The sequence below is a fragment of the Haliotis asinina genome, chromosome 11, assembly GCF_037392515.1.
Source record: "Haliotis asinina isolate JCU_RB_2024 chromosome 11, JCU_Hal_asi_v2, whole genome shotgun sequence".
In the NCBI taxonomy this organism is placed as follows: Eukaryota; Metazoa; Mollusca; class Gastropoda; order Lepetellida; family Haliotidae; genus Haliotis; species Haliotis asinina.
In genome coordinates, this window is record NC_090290.1 from 20,177,761 (window position 1) to 20,196,925 (window position 19,165).

The 19,165-nt window shown below is 40.4% G+C and overlaps 1 pseudogene; it reads right to left on the reverse strand.

Annotated features, from left to right (window-relative positions):
- The window catches only part of LOC137255336 (uncharacterized), a 36,489-nt pseudogene that overhangs the window by 5,250 nt on the left and 12,074 nt on the right, over positions 1 to 19,165 (reverse strand).

The window sequence follows — 19,165 nt, forward strand, 5'->3', positions numbered from 1 at the left end:
CCGCACTCAGCAATATTCCAGCTATATGGCGGTGTCTGTAAATAATCGGATGTGGACCAGACAATCTGGTAATCAACAGCATGAACATCAATCTGCGCATTTGGGAACCGTTGACAAGTGTCAGCCAAACCAGCTAATCTTATCACTCGACCCCGTTAGTCGACAAGCGACAAACATAGTCGCCTTTTATGGCAAGCATGGGTTGCTGAAGGCCTAGTCTACCCTGGACCTTCACGGGTCTCGCCTCATACAAACATGGGTTACTTATGATCAGTTCTTGCCCGGATTCTTCACAGGTCAGTTGATGGTTGAGGAAAGAATTAATGTGAACCAAAAGGAAGCAACATTGCAAGCTCCTGCTTTCAAGGAGGAATATAGATGAATGGTAGGCCAGCAAAATGGATTAACGACCATAGCTAAGATCATGAGGATAATTTATCATCATCCAGTAATGTCTTTGAAAAAAACGAAAATCAAGCTTCTGTGATACGTTAGCAAAGCAACTTAAAATATCCTTTCTGGCATAGTTTTCACTCGTTTTCCATCTTTGTAACCTCACGCGTGCCTGATGACCCTCTGCTACTAAACAGAACTGTGTTTGACCCTGATCCCAACACAAGTATTTACCTGCCTGGCGTATATTGATGGCAATAGCTTTCAAACATGCTTTCCCTCATCACTCACAATGAATGCTTACTGGATAGGACACTGCTTCTCCTCTAATGTTTGATAGTTTAAGAGTGTCGGTAATCCTTCCGGTCACGTTTTCTTCAAGTCGACTTCGTCTGTCCTGCCGTTGCTTGATCAGCAGGGCAAGCCTGTCCGTTCTCCAGAGATGGAGCACAACTCCAAGCACCGCCAGTATCAGCAGAACCACTGGGAAGTGCAAGTGAATACGTCTCACAAAAAGCAACTACCAATAGCCAAATACGAAAAAATTATCAAATTATCAAATGTTTCTCGCCGTAGTTCGGGTGGTTTCACGAGAATTTTATTTCACTTATCTTTATCTATGTCCCGTGTATTTAAGAAGCTATGTCTTCCCGTCTAATCAATGGTTTTGTGGCCACTGACGAGTTTGGTGTTCTGCTCAAATGTTCTTTTCAAGTTCGCAATGAATGTGATTTCAAGAACATTATTGGTAAGACAATAGTTCAGCTTACCTATAACAATCCCTGCTATAGCGCCAGCACCAATGCCCGAAAGATCCACTGAAAGAATACAAGTGATTCATTTGAATGTTACACTGTATCGTACGCTGACATAATTGGTAAAAATCACATACAATACGCTGCAGTATCCCGATGATAATATGTACTGTCAATATTTTTACACAAAAAGGTAGGGGAACCTGAACTTTGAAGTCTGGTAGAACAAAACCCACTGAGGAATGTTACAATGACATTCACCTTGTGTATGCAGCATCATTTCACATTATCACCAGACGCAAACACAATGCATGGGAAGCACGTGCACAATGTGGGAGCCTCCTACACGTCCACGGGGTGTCATTATGAACCTTGACGTTTTTTCAGGCAGATCGATAAATCACTGTAGACCATTTTTTCGATCATTTTCTTGCATCTGTGCATGGTCAGGGTTTTCAGAGTCAAATCACACACAATTGACTGAAAATTGTAAACCTGAAATTTTCATGTCATACTCCAGCTATATAACAAGGGAGATAACTGAACGAACAGTCGTGCTTTGAATGAAATCCATGTGGTGATGCATTCTCATAACATTGATTCATTCCCATATATCTCCCAATTTCGACAATCGTACATTGAAAGTACAGTTATCCTACTTTTTTTAAGAGTATACTCCAAAGGACAGATATCTTATGAACCCACTCCCGTTTCTCTGTATCACCACCCCTAAAATAACACACTTTTCTTCATATGAAAATCGAGCAAACGCAAATTTCACATCATCACCAATCATCTTTCAAGAGCGATTACTGTGCAAACGCCTCTGGTCATACGGAAGAGTGAGTGGTGAAGCACTCTCAAAACATTCATTACTGTTAAGTCAACATTGATCCCAATTTTTTAAATCCTAAATTAAAAATGAAGTTGCCCGTTCCTTTATTGAGATTATAACGTCATCCTTAGTGGCACAATTCTACAAATAACGAGATCCGTTTTTGTTTGATACGTATAGGAGCACCTATACTCAAAGCCAAAAGAAACGCGAAATTCATCAATATCTGCTGTGACATAAATCAGCAGAGCTGAATAGGTTTCTGACATGTAATTGATTCCGTTAATACTGTTTTTCAAGACAAAAGTAAAATGTTTACCACATGCGCACCATACATGACATAACATACCACAAAAATGTGAACACAATGGTTTTCATTTGGCGGTAAGTATATTTCATTTTGAATGACAGGAATCGTGTGTGTGTGTGTCTTCATCTGTTCCACGTCCACGAGCCACAAAGAGACGAATTACACAGATTTACGAACCTAATGTAAGAGCTGTCCATTCTCAAGGTTAATCTACACCATATGCTTGGTTAGATATTCGATGACCATTGTGCAGTTCAGAAACTTAGCACTTACACGTGGTAAAAGATGCAGATTTGGGCACACTCTCCATATTCTGCTGTTACAGAGACCTTGTACTCTGTACCGGGTTCAAGACCTACGATGTCGTAGGAGTTAGCGTCTTTGAAGACCTTTACTGTATCAGAAGCCCCAGTGGCCCATTGGTAGCTGATTAAGATGGCGGTCCTCTCGTAGCAGCTGGGGGCGTGGTCCCATGTCACACGTACCGTCGTTTCCTTCACCCTCTCTACTTTCACGTTCTCAAGGCCGGAGTCTGGAAACAAATGAATTATAGTTTACAGTACACAAACACAAACAAACACACACACACACACACACACACACACACACACACACACATTTTACAGTCAATGAGTATGTCACGAAAGATGGCAATACTGTGCGTGCCTGTTGCTTCCTCAAAATATTTCGTTTTATATACACTAACAATAATAGAAGCCCGTTGAAACATATTTCAATCTGTCAAAGGGACTAATGTTTAAGGCAACTTACTAATTGACTGATTTTACACATTGATTGTAGCATATACAAGTCTTTGAGCTATTAATTAACTGTGTATTTGGAGATTAATTTGTGTGTTGGTAAATATAGTATTCAGCAATGTTCCAGTTATATGATCTGTATATAATCGAGTCTGCACAATCCATTACTAGACAAGGGAGTACACGCAATGCCATACATTCAACTATGCAAAGCAGTCTGCTTATCTGGTTATTTAGCTGCTTGTCAGATCATTGTTTTTGTTATTCTGGAGGATGTTTTAAGTGGCTATGACATCATTATTGAATGTGAGTTTATAAAGACGTATAGCATCCCAGCAAAACATACTGGTAACTGAATCTAATAAATGTCAAATGTCTACTCAAATATTTGAAAAAAGGTGTGCACTTACATGCTTCCGTTCCGTTGAGCTGCAGGAGATCCCGTATCTATAAGAGTTATAAGTATTCGTTATAAGAGATTGGATTTGAGGAAAAAGCACAATTGCTAGCATACCTGTATTGCTATGGAGTACTGACAGTCTTTCTTTCTCTTTTAATTCACAGTCACATTGTAAATATACGAGAGCTTCCAGCACACTAAATATATTTCAAGCCTTGATCAAAGTAAATGAAGAAAGTAGAAGGTTACATGTCTCTTTAATGCTTAAATGTTCATCTGTACGCACCACATGAAGCTTAGCTGTCGATAGCCCCGCCCTGTTGACAACCCCCACCTTCATCTGAACCTGGGCAGTTGCGAGGGCGTTCTTGGCCACCATCAGCCAGCAGTTGCTGATGTAGACTTTGTTGATCCGTTTGTAACACACGTTCAGGGCGTTGGGGCAGTAACAGTTGTGTACCCTGTCTGTGCAGTAAAGCGGCTGCAATAGCATTTAGAACGTACTGAATATATTTCGTTGAAAAAACAACCCGCCTCACACCTATCCCAAAGTCAGAAGTGGTTGTTTGATTCGGCCCTCGATGTCATTTACTCAGAAGATGAAGATGGCCAAGATTTAAGACACATATGTGAGCGGCATACTCAAGTGTATTTCCATTCAAAAAGTTTTAAATACTCTTCTTTATGAGATGATTGGCTGACATATTGCCGATGTGACATTAAATATTAACTCACTCACTCACTTTACATGGTGATTATTAAGAAAAATGCAAATTGTATGATAATTATTTCACTTAAAAGTCTCAAAATTACTTTGACGCCAATGGTTCGTAAAGTTCAAGACATTATGTATAACAAAGCTGCTTTTACCGGAATGGTAGCTATCGTCAAATTCTTCCAGGTCATTAAATGGCCGTCACCAATCTCTGTGACCTTGATTTCAACGTGATCAATCCCGCTCTCCGGGTCAAATATGGTCAACTCTAACCTGTTAAAAACTAAATGCCGTTACTACTAGCAGTTAACACGAGAGTATACCAGTGAGGATCGGTATTAGATTTGGTCATCAGGCTCGCTGACTTGGTTGACATAATATGTCATCGTATCCCAGTTACGTAGATTGCTGACACTGTTGACTGCCATAAAGTCTGGTCCAGACTCAATTATTAATTCATTATTAACATAGTTCAGTTCCCGAACGTCCGCCAAGTGTTGACCATCACTCTTGATAGGTCTCTTGACCTTGATGTCGACAGAAATAGAAATGCTTATTATTCCCTGAAGTGCGGTTTGAAGGGATAATAACAAAATGGAATCCGTCCGTCTGTCCGTGAGTCCGTGCACATTTGTCATTCCAGGGGCAGAACATAAAACGTTCAACATTTCTTGACCAAGCCCATTGCGGTGCTCTTTATCACTATATATTGTATCTGAGGAATCGAGCCGTGACAGGCTAACGCATGTCAAGCTAACCACCCACTAGGCTACCACACCATCCACCACCAAGATTTGTGTTGGTTTTTTGTTTCTGAAAAATGGTAAAGTTATGATCGGGATTAAAAGCTAAATGTTTTCCCTCTAACCACTGACCAAATGAACTTAACTGTTCACTTGTTTAATTTTAGAGCTGGCTCATGTACAAATGGTTTCATTCTACATTCAATTGGGATCATTCCGAAACATGATCACAGTCCTGCTTGACTGTTCATTTTCCAATTGCAAGGGATAATAATTTCAAAATAGAAATGACGAAGGAGTTATAAAATATTTTGTTCCTCGTTTAATCCTTGCATTTACAAAAATGAATTAATTGATAGATTTTGAAATTGTTTATATAGTTCACTTTTAATATTGGTAGAGTATAAGCAAACTTAGTTGGTCAGAGGCTGTATCCTTGAAAATGGGTTAAGGTATTGTAAAATTAGTCTCCCTTAGAGGGTACGCTAGTCCTAAAACTTCCAAAGTCAATTTCGACCAACAAAATGTTAATCGTAAAATATTTGTTGTTTTAAATAATGGGTAAATGTCCCTACAGTCACCAATAGCTGAAGATATGGTGTCTATGCAGGAAGCAATGGAATTGTAAGATCTTATGGTCTTAGTAAATGTGTGATGCACTTTCGGATGATGGTGATATTATAGTCTGTGTTTATATTGTACTTTCCTAAACAGCCTATACTTTAAGGAGCATGCTGTTTTTAAGTTTTTAACTGTGATATTCTAGATCTTAGACATGACATTTTACATGCATTCATAAAATATACTCTTAAAAAGTAGGGGAACCTGTACTTTGAAGTCTGGTAGAAAGAAAACCCATTGAGGAACGTTACAACGACATTCATCTTGTGTATGCATCATCATTTCACGTTATCACCACACGCAAACACAATGCATGGGTGCACAATGTGGGATCCTCCTACACGTCCATGGGGTGTCATTATGAACCTTGTCGTTTATCAGGCAAGTCGATAAATCACTGTAGACCATTTTTTTCCGATAATTTTCTTGTATCTGTGCATGGTCAGAGTCAAATCACACACTACTGACTGAAAATTGTAAACCTGAAATTTTCATGTCATACCCCAGTCACTGAACGTACAGCTTTGCTTTGAATGAAATCCATGTGGTGATGCATTCCCAAAACATTCATAATTATTGTATCAACATTGATTCAATCCCATATATCTCCCAATTTCGACCATCGTACATTGAAAATACAGTTCCCCATTTTTTAAGAGTAAATATAAATATGACTGTTTTAGTCACGATATGGCTGAAATATTGCCAAAATAACTATGAATCTCTCACTCACTACTTAAACAGGAAATGTAAAATGGTTGTTGTACATTTAAAACCATAGATATGTCGTTTACTTATTTTGCTTACCCTGAACTGAAGGGGATGTTTGATGTTTCGTTTTGATGGAATATCATGTTACTAAACTGAGGTTTGGTGAAATCAAAGGTGGCACTGGTCATGTCTACTTTCTTGTTGTCGAGGACGTCCCTGGCTCGTATCCACACGTAGACTGTGCTCCCGCTGGTAACGTTGTCTGAAATATGTAAACATATAAGACTGCATGTAAGATGTACATGCAAAACCTTTATCCGGACACATAACTTCCAGGAGGCATCTTCTGGGTCAGTGAGCAAGCATGTTGTTACACCGCTTTTAGCTATATTCCAGCAATATGTGTTCGGAGGACACCAGAAATAGCCTTCAGACATTGAATCCAACCCGGGCCTTCGACGTTACGAGCGAACGCTTTAACCACAAGAGTGCCCATCTGCCCCGAAATCTTCTGGATTTGTCTAATTCAATATGAATGGTAAAACTGTATCTACGGAATGGTGACGATATCCGAATGGTAATCCATCATATACTAGTATTATGTGACAACGCGTATCGAATGTTTGCAGTGGATTATTTACGAAGTCCATGAGTTCAGACTATTAAGACTGCGACGAAACGATGAGGCTTTGCGAACTGCAAGTCTCTGCTTCGATGTCTAAATGCACTCACTAAATGCATAGCAATAATACGAACATGATATCCAGTTACTGTCTGAACTGATAACGACCATTTACTGCTTGCAAAATAATTATTGATGACCTGCAATATAGGTTTACTCACCAAATCCTTTTGCAATTGAAGTATTCAGACCAGTGATCTCTTCCCAGTTCGGGGGTATCTGTTGTATGCTACCTCCTGTCTTGTTGACAGCATGCGTCCACTCAAACCTCACAATGCCACGTACATTGGGGATGGCCGCTCTGGTTCTTCTTCCATAATGATCATCATTTGTATCATTTACTTCCTTATAGATGGGTGGATCTTCTACAACCTTTACCCGGAAGGGGAGGATGCTGTTGAGGAGTTTACCACTTTCATGGACATAATTCAGAAAATGATCTTCCCAGTTGATGACTAGTGGTTTGGAGGCATTAGTTATCCACTGGAAGCCATGGTCTTGCACTGCTGACGATATGTACAGGGCATGTTGTGGATCCGTGGTCACTGCCGACTCCTTGTCGTATAGAGCAAACCTTCTCATGTATACAGAGTTATTGGCCTTGTCCGCAGCTTCAAGGACGAAAGAATACATGCCTGGTCTGGCTGGGGCATAGGGAAGAGGATAGGAGATTGGCTCGGTATGGTCAACTTGCCTGTGAACAAAGGGTCTCAGTTTGTCTACTTCCGTCAAGCTTCCGTTCGCACTGGGTTCAAGTTTGAATGCTTCCCAGGTGTATTTGTCCAGTCCAGATTGCAAATCTCTCCAACCATCCCATTTTATGTTGATTGGTTGCTATTTAAGGAATAAGAAAAGAATGCAACTTATCCACCATCTAAAACACTACAGTGAAGTCAAATTTCATTTACTTTGTATTATTCTATTCAGTATTTACTTCGTCAGACACATGCTTATCCAATGTTTCAAAAATCAAAAGCCAATTCACCTAACGTAGACAGCTTGTTTTAGCAGGATCAGTACACAAATTTAAAACAAAAAACCTTCTTGTTATGCATGCATTTGAAAGCTGTTTCATTATAGTAAAATAACATAATCTTTATAACAAAGGGATGAATGAACGAGTTCTCATTTACGTCTCTTGATAGAAATGAATATTATTACTCAAACAAAACACCTGATTATTTCATATTACTGTGATCGGTCATGACATGATAATTGTGTGGGTGCAGTAGACGAGTTGTAGAAGCGATGCCGAAGACCGGGTTCGATTCCCCACACGGTTACAATGAGTGAAACCCATTTCGGGACCATTGCTTAAAGCGGCTTAAAATAAACTCACTCAAGGCATTAACGGGCTAACGATATATTTTACTTACTTTTGTAAATTCTGGGTGAACCTGAAATGCATCACTGGGGTCGTTGTACACGGGTTTAATCATGTCAAGGTAGAAAGATACAGTGCTCATAGCCTCAGTGCCAGTATAGTGTTGCGTGGCTGCAGTTGTCGTTCCGATCAGTCTTCGGTAGCCACCACTTGAAACGTGGAAGGTCAACTTTAACCTGAACAGAAACAGTTTGTGTACAGAATGTGTCATCGATCATAGCAGAGTGTAAACATGCATATGACAACTGACATGAAAGTGATAAGGCGAATTGGATCTGTAGTGTTAGTGGGAAGCAAGTCAGGCCTATCCACGAATCAGTTACGATTGCTGGAAAATTTGGAGGCGTTTTACATATATTTCACTTCTCCCTCCGTCCGTCAGGGTTGTCAAGCAGTCGTTCCTGCTTCATTCTATGCAATTTGATCCCGTTAATTGCATTTTACAACAAGGATGGGTTACTGTAGACAATTCTAAAGCGGACCATCACAGGTCTTCTTAGAGTTTAGAGAAAGTGCCGAGTGGTGACGAATGCACCACATGGAAAAACAAGAAACCAACTAATGTTAACACGTTGCAAAGCAGATATGTTGCGGGTATTGTTCAAAGAATCGGATGAAAGGGACAACAATATCTGAGACCCCACATCTGTATTCCTCGAGATTGCATTGATGTATTTCATGGATATATAATAGATCACTTGTATGGTCCAGACTCGATTATTTATGTCTGCAATATGTCTGCAATACTGTTGAGTGTATTCTAAAACTAACCTCAGCCACGATCTATTGAATAATCCTTGGAGATAGGGTTAGATATCTTCAGCAGCCCATGCTTGTCCTAACAGGCGATTAAGGTCATCGGATGGTCAGACTCGTTGATTTGGTTGACACACGTCACATCCCATTTGTGTATATCGATATTTATGATGTTGGTCACTGGACTGTCTGGTCCAGACTCGATTATTTACAGAGCGCTCCGATATAAACAAACCAAACTCTACTGAATCATGATAACACAGACAGCGATAGATACCTCTTTATATTTCAAGGGACCTACCTCTCGCCCTCTTTCAAACGAGTGATATCATCTTTCGTAAAAGAGCATTGAACCGTCTCCTTGGGATTCTCAGGTTCAGCGGTTTCACTGCATAGAAACTCCTCGTCCTCAGATCCTAGAGTGGGTCCGCCTAAACATTGAAAAACAAAGATTGACTTTAGGAAAAACACGATATGATACATATAATGAAACTTAACTGCACTCACACAATGCTGAATTTGTTGTCACCTCTTGCTTTGTTGCAAACGATTCAGTATCGCCATATACGCCTCCCTATTGTGTAGAGCTAGCTCTTTCATTCCACATGTGTGTAAGACAGGATTACAACCCGATTTAAAGGAATATTGTTTTCATTAGAAAAATCATATCTCAACAAATCTCTTCAGACCGGTAATTTTCTGGCGTTGATATTACATGATGTAAAATGAGTATGATACCCACAAAAATGTTGATTGTTTAGTTGTCACGGCGAGATCAATTCCCCAAACAATCAAATTTTCTTATGTGAACTTCAATAATGCTTGAATACTGCTAGATGCGTATTAAAATCACACGGAAATGACACCATATTACAAACCTACTGCTCCCAAGCCAAGCAACCCATTATGTCTAACAAATCGTGTATGGAATTACTAACTCAGCTTGAAATAGGCTCTGGCAATCCCCGTCTTGGCATCACTGATGTAGGAAGGTGGATATGGTAGATCTGGACCTTTAAACATAGCACTGGTCGTTACGTTCAGCATGTTGAGTTGTTGGCGATTTGTCCACACTTTGACCTCCTCTGTCTTGTCCGTGGCATCGGCTATGAATCCGAAGATCTCTCTCTTTGTGTGACCTTCATATCCCCAGTACGAAAACTGTGCCCTCATCTGTGTGACCTCCGGAGTTTGGTTTTCATCCACTGTTAAGTCAAATGGGACAAATGGCATAATGTGTTACCAGTTTACCAGTGATTAAAACAAAGCGGTGTGTAAAGCGATGGTGAGAGTCATGATTGCTTGTAACTACACAAATTCAGATAAAACAAAGAGTTAACACAGTTGCCACAATCTTAAGTATCTCTGGTATCAAATATGACACCCACACCAAATCATTAATTCTTAGAAAGTGAGTGAGTTTAGTTTTACGCTGCACACAACGATATTCCAGCCATATGACGGCGGTCTGTACATAATCGAATCTGGACCTGACAATCCGGTGATCAACAGTACGAGCATCGATCTGCGCAATTGGGAACCCATTGCATGTGTCAACCAAGTCAGCGAGCCTGACCAGCCGATCATGTTAGTCGCGTCTTACAATAAGCATAGTCGCTTTTATAGCAAGCATAGGTTGCTGAAGGCCTATTCTACCCCGGACCTTCACAGTCTTAGTAGTATAATAATTCATATTCATCTGACTATGGTGTGTTAATGATAAGAGGTTGAGCGTGTTCGCATGAGCGTCTCCTGCCGCACCTATAGCGGCCATTTTAAATCAGAAACAGAGTCAATCGTTCAAGTAAGCAAACACAGGCACAGCTGGTAAAGTCAAAATATCAAACTAACACTCGTCGCTGTTCAGTAAACCCGAGTTCAGTCAAACTGCATAAGGAGTCATGAAATTATGAGAGATTATTACTCGCCACGTGACTTTTAAATCTGCAACTCGACAACATTTAGCGATTTAAATGTTTTTGTTAAAGCAGCAGCAGTTTCATCCAGTTAGTTATATAGAGGGGGAAAGGCTCACTACTTACGGTGTTTACAATATTGATCACTGAAGTCACGCATGCAGTTGCACACCACACTCCCACCATTGCCTTGACAGTCTCCTGGGTAACAGGGCCGTTCATGGTTACACTCGTCTGAAAACACCAACAGTTGATGACACCGTCTGCCATTAATGGAATGGTGAAAAGTGAAGATATGTGCATTTACAAACAGTTACTTAATATTAACACTGAATAATAATATCATAAATTTTGTTTCACATATGTCACTACGCCAGTGGCACCCGTGGCGAGCCACCTCCTCTTGGTGGGTGCTGGGTAACGCGAAGAGCTCGTGAACACCCCCGTTGTGGATCCGGGGGCATATTTGGTCCACCAACCCGTTTGCCGTGGGTTGCGGCCTTGTGTCGGTGGAGGATGCGGGTTGAGGGCACTGGGGGCCTGTGACCGCGTTCCCTTTGCACAACACACCCCTTCGACCCTGACTTCACCTAGACAGGAGGATGAATGGGCCCGGTTCAACCTATTGGCTGGTAATGCCGAGCCCCGTGCATAGATTAGAAATATATTTATCATTGCACAAGTATGATTGGGAATTGATGTAATTTGCTCTTGCTTTTATTGTCTAAAACATGTTTGATTTTGAACTATGTTGTTTTGAACTTTACCTAGAGTCTTATACCCAGAGGCCAATCTGTTGCATTAATTATTCATAATTTTTCTACTGGAGAATATCATCCGGGTATCCTTGGTGCTGCAAGTTGGAGACCCACTTGTTTTTAGCATTGTCCTTGTGATACTCCGTGGTGGATGGGGAGTTCGGATGATGAACCATATGACACCAACCATGGCTTATGAACCACACCCCCTAACTCCTTTAAAAAACGAAAACACAAAACGTCCACTTGAAATTGATCCTGTTGATACTGACCACAGACCGTCTCTAGCGATTGAGTATTGGTCACGTATCCTTGTTATTGAGACTCCGGACAAGTCACCATTAAAGCTGAACCCTTTCGCAGTATCTAAGGGTATTCAAGGTATTGCTGGGGATGTTAAGAACATTAGACGCTTACGTTCGGGTGCGCTGCTAGTTGAGTGTGGCAAGAAACGACAAGCAACCAATCTGATGAGAATTAAATCTTTTGTAGGCATTCCGGTCACGGTCTCTGCTCACAAGACCTTGAACACTAGTAAAGGTATCATCAGAGATCGTGATCGATTGTTTGCTGATATGTCCGAACTTGACACAGCATCAGAAATGAAAGATCAAGGTGTGCTGTATGTAAAGCGCTTTTCAACCCGAAAAAAGAATGAAACATTCCAAACGAATACCTATCTGTTTTCCTTTTCATCGCCAAACGCTCCCAAATCAGTGAAGGCAGGTTATTGCAACACCCAAGTTGAAACCTACATTCCCAACCCACTCAGGTGTTTTAAATGCCAGAAATATGTAACCACCTGCACATTTTATGTCGTGTGTGCTCAGTGTAGTGAGAAGACACACACAACAGAAGATTTTTACAAATGCACCAACTGCTCAGGCGAACATTCATCTTCCTCGAAACAGTGTCCAACTTGGAAAGAGCAAATGACGATTAACAGAATAAAGTTTACCCAAAATATCTCTTTTTCTGAGGCAAAGAACCTGGTGAAGAGATCTGACCTTCCAGAAAGTTATGGTACAGTAGCAAAATCATCATCCGAATCCAGCTCTAAAATAATATCATCCCAGACTGAGGAATCACTTCCTAGTACATCAAAGTCTTCTGATCATAAATCATCTTCACAGTCACGCTCCGAGTCTCATTCAACAGCTGACAGACAACAAATTGTTAAAACTAAACTCAAACCTAAGTCTGATGCTTCAAAACAACAAAGTGGCAGAGCCCCCAAAGAGTCACAGAATAGATTCAGTTGTTCAAGAAATATGGATCTCTTGAAGACATGGACGTATCTGTAAATGTCCATTCCAGGGCACATAGCTTGTCGCCCTCCAAAAACGGGCAAGGTAGATCCCCAATAAATCCCCCCAAAAGATAATTTATTCCAATAATATTGTATAGTGGAACTGTAGAGGATTGAGGACTAATTTACATGAATTACAGCTATTTGTCCAAGATTTTACACCTTTTGCGATCTGTTTGCAGCAGACTTATTAAAACCAGACAGATACTTTGGACCTTCGTCATTACAAAGCATGTCATTGCCTTTCACCTCCAGGCCACGGGCGGATCTTCCATTCTAGTCAAAGAGAACATTATCCATAGCCCCGTTTCACTTAATACTAATCTGCAGGCCGTTGCAGTACGACTAACTTTGCACGTTGCGTTTACATTTTGCTTCTCTATATCTCTCCGCCTTTGACGTTTCACAAAACTGATCTTCAAGCTCTGTGTGACCAACTCCCGAAGCCCTGTATTATAATGGGAGATCTGAATGGGCACAACCCACTCTGGGGAAGTGTAACAACAAACGCTCAAGGTAAATTACTGGAGGACTTTTGTTCTGATAATGATTTATGTATTCATAATGATGGTTCCAACACATATTTACACCCTGGTACAGGAACTTATTCTGCTCTTGACTTATCACTCACCAATTCAGAACTACTAAATAAATTCGAATGGTCAGTCCACGATGACCTCTGTGGAAGTGACCATTTCCCTACTATACTAAAACCTGTAACTCCATCTGATGTTCCTCCGTCATCACGGCAGAATATCCAAAAGGCTAACTGGGCTTTATATGAAACACTGTGTGCTGCACAATTTAAACCTGAACTTTTTATTGACGTTCCTGATGCTATTAAATGTTGTTTTTTTTCTGATGAATTGAATCCCATAGTTGATGAGTGCATACCCAGGTCCTCTGCAGTTCCACAAATAAGAAAACCATGGTTCACTGATGAATGCAAACAATCTAGGAAGGCAAGGAAGTACCAAAAAGAACAAGAAGGGAAAACTGTTAACTTCAGTTCTGATAATGGGGAAGACTGTAATGTACTATTTTCTATTCATGAGCTCTATACCACCCTTGACCAAACCCACGATACTGCTGCAGGTGTTGATAACATACATTATCAACACCTGTAGAACTTACCAGAATCCTGTCTTCAAACTCTGTTGACTATTTTTGATGATATTTGAACATCAGGTAACTTTCTTCCTTTATGGCGGGGCGCTATATTAGTACCAATGCCTAAGCCTGGACGTGATCATACGGATCCGTCAAATTATTTACCGATTTCACTAACTAGCTGTGTTTGTAAAACCATGGAACGCATTATAAATAATCGACTTGTTTGGTACTTGGAAACAAATAACCTTATGAGATATACAATGTGGTTTCCGTAAAAACAGAAGTACTCTTGATCACTTAGTGCGTTTAGAATCATTTGTTAAAACCGCTTTAATCAATAAACAACACGCTGTATCTGTCTTTTTTTATCTTGAGAAGGCATACGATACCTTTGCATTGTCAGAGATTTACATGACTTCGGCTTGCGTGGTTGTTTCCCTAAATTTGTAGCCAACCTTCTAAATGACAGACAGTTTCAGGTCTGCGTGTGTTCTACCCTGTCTGATCATTCCAGTCAGCATCAGGGTTTTCCACGAGGCATTATTTTGTCTGTCACTCTTTTTAGTATAAAGATCAACAGTTTATCTAAAGACAAAACGATTTAATAAATGGATCGTTATTTGTAGATGATCTCAATATTTCTTGTCGTGGGAAAATATGCCTACTACTGAACAGCAACTACAGTTGTGTTAAACAAGGTTAATAAATGGTGTCTTGAAAACGGCTTAAAATTTTCTAAATCAAAATCCAACTGTATACATTTCTGTCGTAAATACAAACCTCATAAAGACTCAGAACTATTTCTAAGTGGTACCTCAATCAAAGTTGTCAAGGAGGCCAAGTTCTTGGGACTTATTTTCGACATTTGAGCTTTTTGCCCCATATTAAATCCCTTAAAGCCAAATGCCTGAAGGCACTCGATTTATTAAAGGTTGTTTTTAATTCAAAATGGGGAGGGGATCAAACTACCCTTCTTCACTTATATAGATCACTGGTGCGATCTAAATTTGATTACGGCACCATAGTGTGTGGTGGAGCTTGTCAAAGCAACCTAAAACTACTTGATTCTGTGCACCACCAAGGCCTAAGACTTTGTCTTGGTTCTATTAGAACCTCTCCTATTGATGTCGAAGCTGGTGAACCTTCTCTCAAACAACAATACATTACAAAATTAGCTTTTAATGAGCCTGGCACCCGTGGCGAGCCACCTCCTCGTGGTGGGTGCTGGGTAACGCGAAGAGCTCGCCGACACCCCTGGTGAGGACCCAGGGGATATTTGGTCCACCAACCCGTTTGCCGTGGGTTGCGGCCTTGTGTCGGTGGAGGACGGGAGTCTGGGGGTTGAGGGCACTGGGGGCCTGTGACCGCGTTCTCTTTGCTCAACACACACCCTTCGACCCTTACTTCACCTAGATGGGAGGTTGAATGGGCCCTGTTCAACCAATCGGCTGGTCACGCCATGCCCTGTGCGTAGAACTATTTTTTGCACAGTTAATCAATAGGGTATTGGTGTCTTTGATATCTGTTATACAAAATATTTTCAAATCATTCCTGATCTTATATTGCCAGTCCTATGCCAGAAGACGGTGGCTCACGGGCCAATCTGGTAATGTCAACCTGAATTCTGAATTTGGTATGCCTCCAATTACCTGTTTAGGGCTGAACCAGCCTGACTGTGCTGTTTGGTAGGCAAATATGGCTATTCACGTTGTATTTGCTGGAGTATACCACTCTTGTAGCCCTGGTGTTGTAGATGGTTGCCTCTGCAACATCGTCCTTGTTGACACTGGATGGCAGCTGGGGGTCAAGGGTGGTGAATATTATTCACACGCCATGTTTCAAAACCCCAATCCTGGTTCATTGAGGGCAAGTACACATCGCTATGTAGAATCTTTATCCTCTGATAAAGAAGTTTATTCAGATGTAGCTAATGCTTGGCCAAAGTATATTGTTATCTCTTCTTTTGACGGAACCCACTAAAACTTAATCCTTTCGCTGTGTCCAAAGGCATTCAAAGTGTATGTGGAGAGGTGAAAAATGTCACTGTTCTCCGAAGTGGTTCACTGCTTGTTGAATGTGCACGGAGGCAACTGTCTGTCAATTTGCAATTTGTTAACACCAAGGTTGTTGTCTCGGTGCACAAGTCACTCAATTCATGTATAGGAATAGCGCGGGACTATGCAAAGTGTCTGTCTGACATGACAGAAAATGAAATCTCAGCTGCTTTAAAAAGTCAAGGTGTTACATCTGTAAAACGGTTCACTAGGAAACAGGATGACACTATTGTCAAAACACACACATACCTCCTTACATTTGCCTTGTCCTCTTTGCCCAGATCTATAAAGGCCGGGTATTATAACATTGCTGTGGACGTTTATATACCAACACCACTGAGATGTTTTAAATGCCAAAGATTTGGTCATGGTACCAAGACTTGCAATCACAAGGTTATCAGTGTCTGTTGCAGCGGGGCGCATGAGAACTCTGACTGCAATAATGAAATCAAGTGTGCTAACTGTCACGGACAGCACTTAGCATCATCCAAATCATGTCCCAGTTTTGAAACCCAATCTAAAATCCTCAAAATTAAGTACACAAACAATATCTCTTTCAGTGAAGCAAGAAAATTAGTTTCCACTGTAACTCAGTCTACTGTTTCTACTTACTGCGCTGCAGTTTCTTTAACTCAGCAAACTCAAGTTTCACCTGTTGTCACAAGACAATCAGTCTCATGTCAAACACATTTGTCTATGGTGACAGATAAGCAGATCAGCCTTGTTACATTTATCTCATCTCCAACTTTGCAGAAATGTTCTGATTCTGGCATTGACCTGGAAAATATATCTCCTTCCCGTTCTCTTTCTGCTCCCCCTTGGCAATTGGCTAGGGGACAGGTCGATTTAACTTTAACTATTTTTAAGACAACAGAAACAAATGACCTACAATATAAACAATAAACAAGAATTTAATCAATTAAAAAATAGATACTGCAATTACAAATCCTTATTCACAGATGGGTCCAAAGACGGTGGCGCAGTTGCTTGTGCCACTGCCATTGGATCCAGCACAATATCTTCTAGATTACCACAGAACAGTTCTATATTTACTGCAGAAGCTAACGCCATATTAACGGCTCTTACATATATTGAAAAACACCCTAAACAAAAAACAGTATATAATCTATCCAGACTCTTCTTGCCTTCATGCTATTAAACACATTTCTTGTAAACATCCACTTTTAATAGAAATTATCGAATTGTATAATGGTCTTGCTACTGGCCAATACGACATCGTCTTTTGTAGGTTACCCAGCCACGTAGGCATTTCTGGGAACACACTGGCTGACCTTGCTGCCAAGGCAGCACTCAGCAAATCTGTGACACCATTTCTTATTCCCTACACTGATTATAAAGCTACCATTAGATCTTACATCCGTGATCTGATGCAGAAGAAGTGGGACACTCAGGTAGGTATCAACAAATTACATGAAATAAAACCCTATGTCGGTTACACTTACTTGCGTTCTCAGTCCAGGTTTGAAGAGGTCATCATGCGACGATGTCGCATTGACCACACCAGATATACCCATAACTACCTTTGAAAGATGAGGATCCTCCGTTCGGCATCCCTTGTAATGACAAGGCTTGACTGTTTTGAATACTCCATCACAAGGGATGCCTATTTTAAATCACGAACTATGAAGGATCTTTTTAATGATATAAGTTCTCATTTAATTATTGGATTTTTAAAAGAATTGGATTTGTTGACTGATTTGTAAATAGATCAATATTTTATGATTGGAACTTTAAATTAATAACTCAGTTTGTTAGTGGCTGTACCCTCAAGGGAGGTTGAAGTACCGTAAAATTATTGTCCTCCTGAGAGGGGTACGTAAGTCCCGAAACATTTGAAGTAAAACTTAATCTTCCACACTTCAAATTTAATCTTCCATTTTTTTGTAGCTGTAGTATTTCTGTCATTTTACTTCGTGGCTAAACTTGCATACAATCGCCAATAGCTGAAGGGAGGGTGTAAATCAAACTAGGGATCATGCAGGTAGCTAAGGTACTGTAAGACCCCATGGCCCCTAGTATGGTGATCTACCTTCAGTTGTTGGTGATCAATAGCCAATTTTTACGTGGTATTGTCTAACATAGTTTTCTGCTTTCAAAGATACATTCTAGCTAGTTTTACCTCTATTTTGTGATACTCTAGTTATTTTACAGTCCGTCGATAACTGGTTCTTTAATTACTTACTTTTGTGTGCATCTACAACATTTCCCGTCACTATTGGCTGCAATATTGCCGATGTGACGTTAAATTGTAACTCACTCACTCACTTTAATGAGCCTAATCCTGCATTTACTTATGTCTTTAATCCCCTTCATGAGGATTTGTATAGCCAAAGGTCTTCTCTTGTATCGCTTCTGGGCTCAGAATTAAGCAATTTCTTGCTGCTTCGGGCACTGAGCTGGAAAATATAGCTCTTTCCCGACTTCTTTCTTCTCCTCCTTGACAATTAGTTAGGCCACAAGTTGAGTTAACATTAACTACATTTAAAAATCAGAACCGAATGAATTACAATACAAACAGAAGTATAATCAATTGAAACAGATATAACAATTATGAATCGTTATTTACAGATTGCTCCAAGGACGGTGGCGCAGTGGTTTGTACCACTATCATTGGATCGAGAACAATATCTTCTAGATTACCAGACAATAGTTCTATTTTCATAGCAGAAGCTACCGCCATATCAACAGCTCTTAAATATATTCATGGACACATTTAAGGGAACGCATGAAATAGCTGTGACTTTTAATCTTTGAATCAGTAAGAGAAAAGTTCATATAGATAAAAAGGCTTATGTCAAGTGATGAAAATCAATATTGGGTGTGTCCCCCATGTCTCTGGAGAACTGCTTGGCATCGTCGTGGCATGTTGCGAATGAGTGTACGGATGGTACCAATCGGAATTCTACGCCATTCTTCCTGGAGAGCCAT